This window comes from Lactuca virosa, chromosome 8 (assembly GCF_052849685.1).
Source record: "Lactuca virosa cultivar CGN04683 chromosome 8, Lactuca_virosa_CGN04683_v6, whole genome shotgun sequence".
Taxonomy (NCBI): Eukaryota; Viridiplantae; Streptophyta; class Magnoliopsida; order Asterales; family Asteraceae; genus Lactuca; species Lactuca virosa.
Window position 1 is genome coordinate 16481409 of NC_136433.1, and position 6305 is coordinate 16487713.

Sequence of the window (6305 nt, forward strand, 5' to 3'; positions counted from 1 at the left end):
TTCCTGTTTAAACTCCTTGAACTTTTCAAAGGTTTCTGACTTATGCTTGATTAAGTAGACATATCCATATTTACTATAATCATCAGTTAAAGTCAAATAGAAGCGGTTAGCATCCCTTGTGGCGGTTCTAAAGGGTCCACACACATAAGTATGTATGAGATCCAACAAACCCTCACCCCTAGCACAAGTACCAGTGAAGGGTGACTTTGTCATTTTCCCAAGCAAACAAGATTCACAACTATCATCTGAATTTAGGTCAAATGACTCCAAAACTCCATCCTTTTGGAGTTGGCCTATGCGTTTCTTGCTTACATGTCTAAGACGACAATGCCATAATGATGCTTTATCCAAGCTAGTGGAAGAATCGATACACAACACATTATTTCCTAGGTTATCTACAACTGACACAGTTTCATACACACCATCACAAGGTAATGCTTTAAAATAAAGAACATTATTAAAGAAAGCATTAATACCACCACATTCATTATCAAACGAAAAGGTAAAACCTTGTTTGTACAAACCATGAAAGGAAATAATATTTCTCGCCAGTTCAGACGAGTAACAACATTTAGTCAAATCTAATGTTAACCCACTACTTAGCAACAAAGAATAAACTCCAACCATGGTGACAGGTGTAACTTTCCTATTCCCCATGATCAAGTTTATCTTCTCATGCTCCACATTCTCACTTCTTCTTAGTCCCTGCAAATCAGAACATATGTGAATACCACAACCTGTATCAAGGACCCAAGAATTAGAATGAGGTGATTTATTAGACAATATAGTGTAAATACCTGCATGGTTGGGTTTCACTTTCCCATCCTTAACATCTTGCAAGTACTTTGGACAGTTTCGCTTCCAGTGCGCCTTTTCATGGCAATAGAAGCATTCAGCCTCATTAGGGTTGGCAGAAAGAGTAACAGAACCTTTCTTGGTTCCACTTGAATAGGAGCCATCAAGAGACTTTCCCTTGGTACCCTTCGAAGGGTTATTCCTCTTCTTCCCTTTACCTTTCCCGATAGCCAGAACAGGGGCGTTGGTAGGAGTAGAAGTAGTAACAACCGATTTACCTTTAAGACCACTTTCGGCGGTCTTCAGAAGTCCTTGAAGTTTGCTGAGTGTAACTTCCTCCTTGTTCATGTGATACATCATTCGGAATTGATCATAACACGAAGGTAAGGAGTGCAAAATGATGTCAATTGCCAACTCCTCGGGGAAGTTCACATTCAGTTTCAGCAAACGGTCCACGAATCTTTGCATTTTCTGCATGTGGCCCGTGATGGGTTCACCATCCTTCATCCGGGTTGTTATCATGGAGGAGATGATTTCATACCGCTCTTGACGAGCACTCTGATGGTACCTATCCATCAAGTCCTGGTGCATTTCAAAAGGGTAAAAGTCCTTATAGGACTTTTAGAGCTCGACTGTCATCGTGGCCAACATGATACATGCCACCTTAGTATCATCTCTGTCATGTGCTCGAAATTCAGCGACCTCCTCTGGAGTAGCAGACGACTCATCAAGTTCCTTAAGCTCCTTGTCGAGGACATATTCCTTGTCATCATACCGAGTGACCATCCTAATGTTCCTGATCCAATCCATAAAGTTGGATTCATCGAAGATGACTCTCCCACAAAGGTTCATGAGAGAGAAGGAGCCGATAGGGTTTGAGCCAGAAGCAACATTGTTGGAAGACATCTGAAAAAGTAGAAGGACAAGTTTAGATTAGATATAAAGATAGTCCTTAATAAGACACTCAAATGTAATATTAAGGCTAGGAGCCAACACAATATTTTATAACTTAGAAGAGGGATGTCGTAATCCAAGCTATAAAATATTTGAAGGTAGGTGAATGACGATTCACCAATTTCCACCATGAAAAACAAAATAAATTATTAGGTTTTAATTGGTTTTGAAACTCCTAGATTCTTTTGAGATTAATTGAACTTTTCAATGGCATGTTTCAATCTTGATTGTGCCCTTCATGTTTTGTGACTGGGATGTCGAGGATCACAAAACAAGGTGTGAATTAACCATGCAAATTACTTGGTACTCTTAATGTTTATCACCTAACCGATGTACCGGTTAACCACACACGCTCCACCGATCTATGATAAACCTTAAGCCACCCTTTGCCTACCTTATTAAGTACAGGTTAGTGTGCCGGTTAACCACACACGCTCCACTAACGACTTAAGCAAAGTGCAAAGTGTAATTTCATGGGTTAGCACCTTTTTCACATTTTCCTAAAGTAACTAAGATTGGAAATTTATAAAATCATTTAGTTACTTTGTAATCATCATACTTTTAATGAGGATTTAAAGTCATTGTCTTACCCGTTCGGCTAACGACACTCCACCAGTCAAGGAAGCGGTGGGTGAGAGTGGACACCCATTAAGCTGCCATTTTATAGGCAACAACCTTATACCCCCCTTATAGACCGGCTTCGTGGATGAGGCCTACTAACGGTAAAACGACTTGTTCTTATACATAGATATATATTATTTACTTATAATATTATAAAGTATAAGGGTTGAATTTTAACTTTTAAAATTCTAGGGATTGGAACTAAAGTTTTTAAGATGACTTTACATGTTCCAAAACTTGAGGGCAAGTTTTGTAACTTTCAAAACTTTTCAACTTTCATAACTTATGAGTTAATGGTTTATTAAAATGAGAGGCTTTTCATTTTATATAATCTATGTGTTCATTTAATGGACTTTAAAAGAAAGACTTTTGGTAATCCATAACTTGAGGACAAATTATGGATTCCATTAAAACACATCAAGATCAAGAATTAAACTAACAAAATAATTCCTATGATCTACCAAACTCATAAGTTTATGAACATTCATATCAACAATTTCAAGAATCATAAATAACACATATAAAACTTGAAATTTTGATAATAGCCATTGTAAATGGATTAGCATGACCATTACACCATCTAAAACAAGTTTTATAAGACCAAAACAGTTTAGGGTAATGTTTCTAGTCCACTTCCAGCAGCAAAACTCAAAAATCTGCATCCAGGGGCTCCTACTCGTCGAGTGCAATAACCTACTCGACGATTAGGATGAATTATCACATGGACTCGTCGAGTCCCCCCATGGACTCGGCGAGTTCATGACGCAGAATGCAGAAAACTTGAGTTATTCAAAAATTTGCATCAAGTATTAAGAAAACAAGTCTAGGCTCTGATACCAATGAAGGGTTTTAAGCATTCTAACACTCCTATGGTGTACATGCAACCCTAGAAACCTTGGATCTATGTTTTCTCTAAGATACATGCAAATAATAATTTTCCAAGGTTTAATTCCTAACTAGCATGTTATGGGGTACTTGAATCATAAAACACTAGTAGAATTACATACCTTTTAGTAGTGGTTGATTGCTTGAAATTTTAGAGCCTAGCACCAATAATGTGGATGCCTCAAATGGAAGTCACAAATCACCACAAACTTTGGAAACCTTTAGAGAGAGTATGAACACTTGTAAAAATCGGCCACCTTTGCTCACACACACACTAGTGCCATTTCAAGCGTCAAGGACCCCTTTATATAGTGTGGTGGATTAGGGTTACATCTATGTAAACCCTAATACCCATGACCTTTCATTTCCATGAGATCCATGGGTTAAAGCTCCATGGACTATCCATGGACTTTCCATGCAAGCCTAGCCCATTCTAAATAAGCAATAGCCCACACTATATAAATACAAGAGTCCATATTTAATTAGTCACCTTTTTGATCACCAAATTAATTCTAAATTAAATCTAGATCAATACTAATTAAATAATATGATTTCATATTAATATATTAGAACTTATAATATATTAGTAAATCATAACTTATACTATTCTCAAAAGATTATACATATAAATTGTTTGAGTGAAGTGCAACCCAAATGGACCATGCCGAGTCGGGTCAAGTACATCTTAAATATAGTTATGAACTTAGACACCTTATCCAACACCCTTCGGCAATCATACATGCTAATCAAGTTCCTTGATTGAAGACCCTGTACAATTAGATTGAGGGACATGTATGATTAATTCAATTTTGGTACCTCTCGGTAAGGTGTAGTCGCCTCTCCCTTTAAGCGGTATGGCATCACCATTAGGAATCATAACAGGTCTCTCGTAGTCATTTTTTCTTTTGTTTATGAGGATGTCGGCTCTATGGGTTGTGTTTTCGGTAGCTCCGGAATCCACGACCCGATCGTCCTCATTGTTTAGTCTACCTGTCATGTTTGCAACTGCTACCGTTTGTCACACCCTCTGCCTGCGGCGGAAACATCGGACTGTGTGACTTATTTATGGATCATAGTTATTGAACATAAATTGACTGGTACAAAAATAACATCATAAACAAAATACATATTTCTATTAATATCGAATTGAAAGTTACATTGTTTCATTTTTCATTACATAATAACCAAATAATGAAGTGTAATGTCGATGCTAGGGTTTTTTTTTCATTGGGAGGTATTGTAGAATTACGAGCTCTCAATATAGCTGCTTGGTGGGAAATGCTTGGTGGGAAAAAAGGTGAACTTTCCTAGACATAAAGTTCAAGCTTCTTAAAAGGTTAACAAATCATGGAAACATGAAGGAGTACTTGGTGCCACTTGTCGAAAAGATTCTGATAGCAAACAGAGGAAAATTGTAGTGAGAGTGATTCAAACTACTCATTAGATAGGGATCCCTTGTGTTACAGTATACTCCACTATAGATAAGGATGCAGTAAAAGTAAAGCTAGTTGATGAATTTGTTTGCACAGGGGAAGCTCCAAGTAGTAAATCGTAAGTCAACCTACTTTTTATTAATAGTTGGAAACTTTAATTCATAAATTGAGTTGTCACTTTATTTAGCCGGTACTTGTTGACACCCAATGTCCTATCTTTCATTTGAGGTGTAACTACCGGTATTTTGCAATTAAAGACATTCTAACCAGATAATTGAATTTGTTTTTGATAAAAAGCTTACCTTTTGCAATCATTGGTATGAAATATGAAATATAATTTGTAATCAAAGTTCATGTTTAATATGTATAAGCTGGCATGTTGATATTGGTTGAAGTTTTTAGAACCTGTTGGGAAAGAACTCAAGAATATTGGGAAGGTATAGTTCATTTCCTTTTCAAACTTATTCCATTAGTTTTTATTTTTATATCCATTGGTATTTTTATAGCATATTCTACCCCTTATGAGAAAGTTGCTTGGGTCCACAATGCACAAAACAATTACTTCGCGTCTTATAAATATTACACTAACGTTCTTGTTTAGTTTATTCGATGAAAATTGGAATACTTTTTCAAATTAAAAAAAGTATATTATATTTTTCCTAAATTATCCATCTCCACACATTTACAGGAGCAATCTGGACTTTAAGATTGAAAGCCTTAAGGAAAGGGGTCGGTTTGGTTCGAGAAACTAAAATTGATATACCAAAACTTATAAAGAAACCAAAAGATAAGGAAAGTGCTCGATGTTATGCAGAAAATGAAACCATAAAACTAAATAAATTTTTTCCGCATAAAAAAATCCCCAAAATGATCACTTGGGCAAAACGTTATTCATACAGGTGGCAAGATGATCCTGAAAGTTGGGCAATGGAGTTGGAAATAGCTTGCCATCAAGGTATAACTATCTTTTTTCACACTGTCACATTAGTCTACAAATGTCATTTTTGTGGATTTACTTGTCGTAAACTTGGCCCATGAGATTGTCTATCATGATCGTGTGTTTTGTGAAGAAGCCTCACCAAGAGAAATTAAATTGTTTCTTACTTTTTATGCCTACAAATGTTCATACCCAATAAAATTATGACAAGTGTCATCATTCCATATTTTTTTTAACTAACTCATTAAGGCTATATTAGGAATATATCAAATACAATTAAATTGGATGGTGATTTGTCATAATTTTACTGGGTAGGAATAATTGTAGGCATAAAAGGTAGGAAGCAATTTAATTTCTCCACCAATATAGACATAGAATATTGCTCTTTTCAGTTTCCGAACTAGTTAAATTTTATGTATTTCCCGTTCATTTAGCAATGATAAATGGATTTTATTCCATACATATGGAACGTGATATTCTTTCCAAAACTGTATACTGTTAATAACGATATAATTTTCATATCCTACCTAATAAATAAAAATAATTTTCCTACTTGTCATCATTTTATGCATTATGCCACATGTCATTTTGTGGTAACTTTAATCCTACCTAATAAATAAATATTACCTAATAAATGAAAATAATTTTGCCACTTGTCATCATTTTATGCATTATGTCAC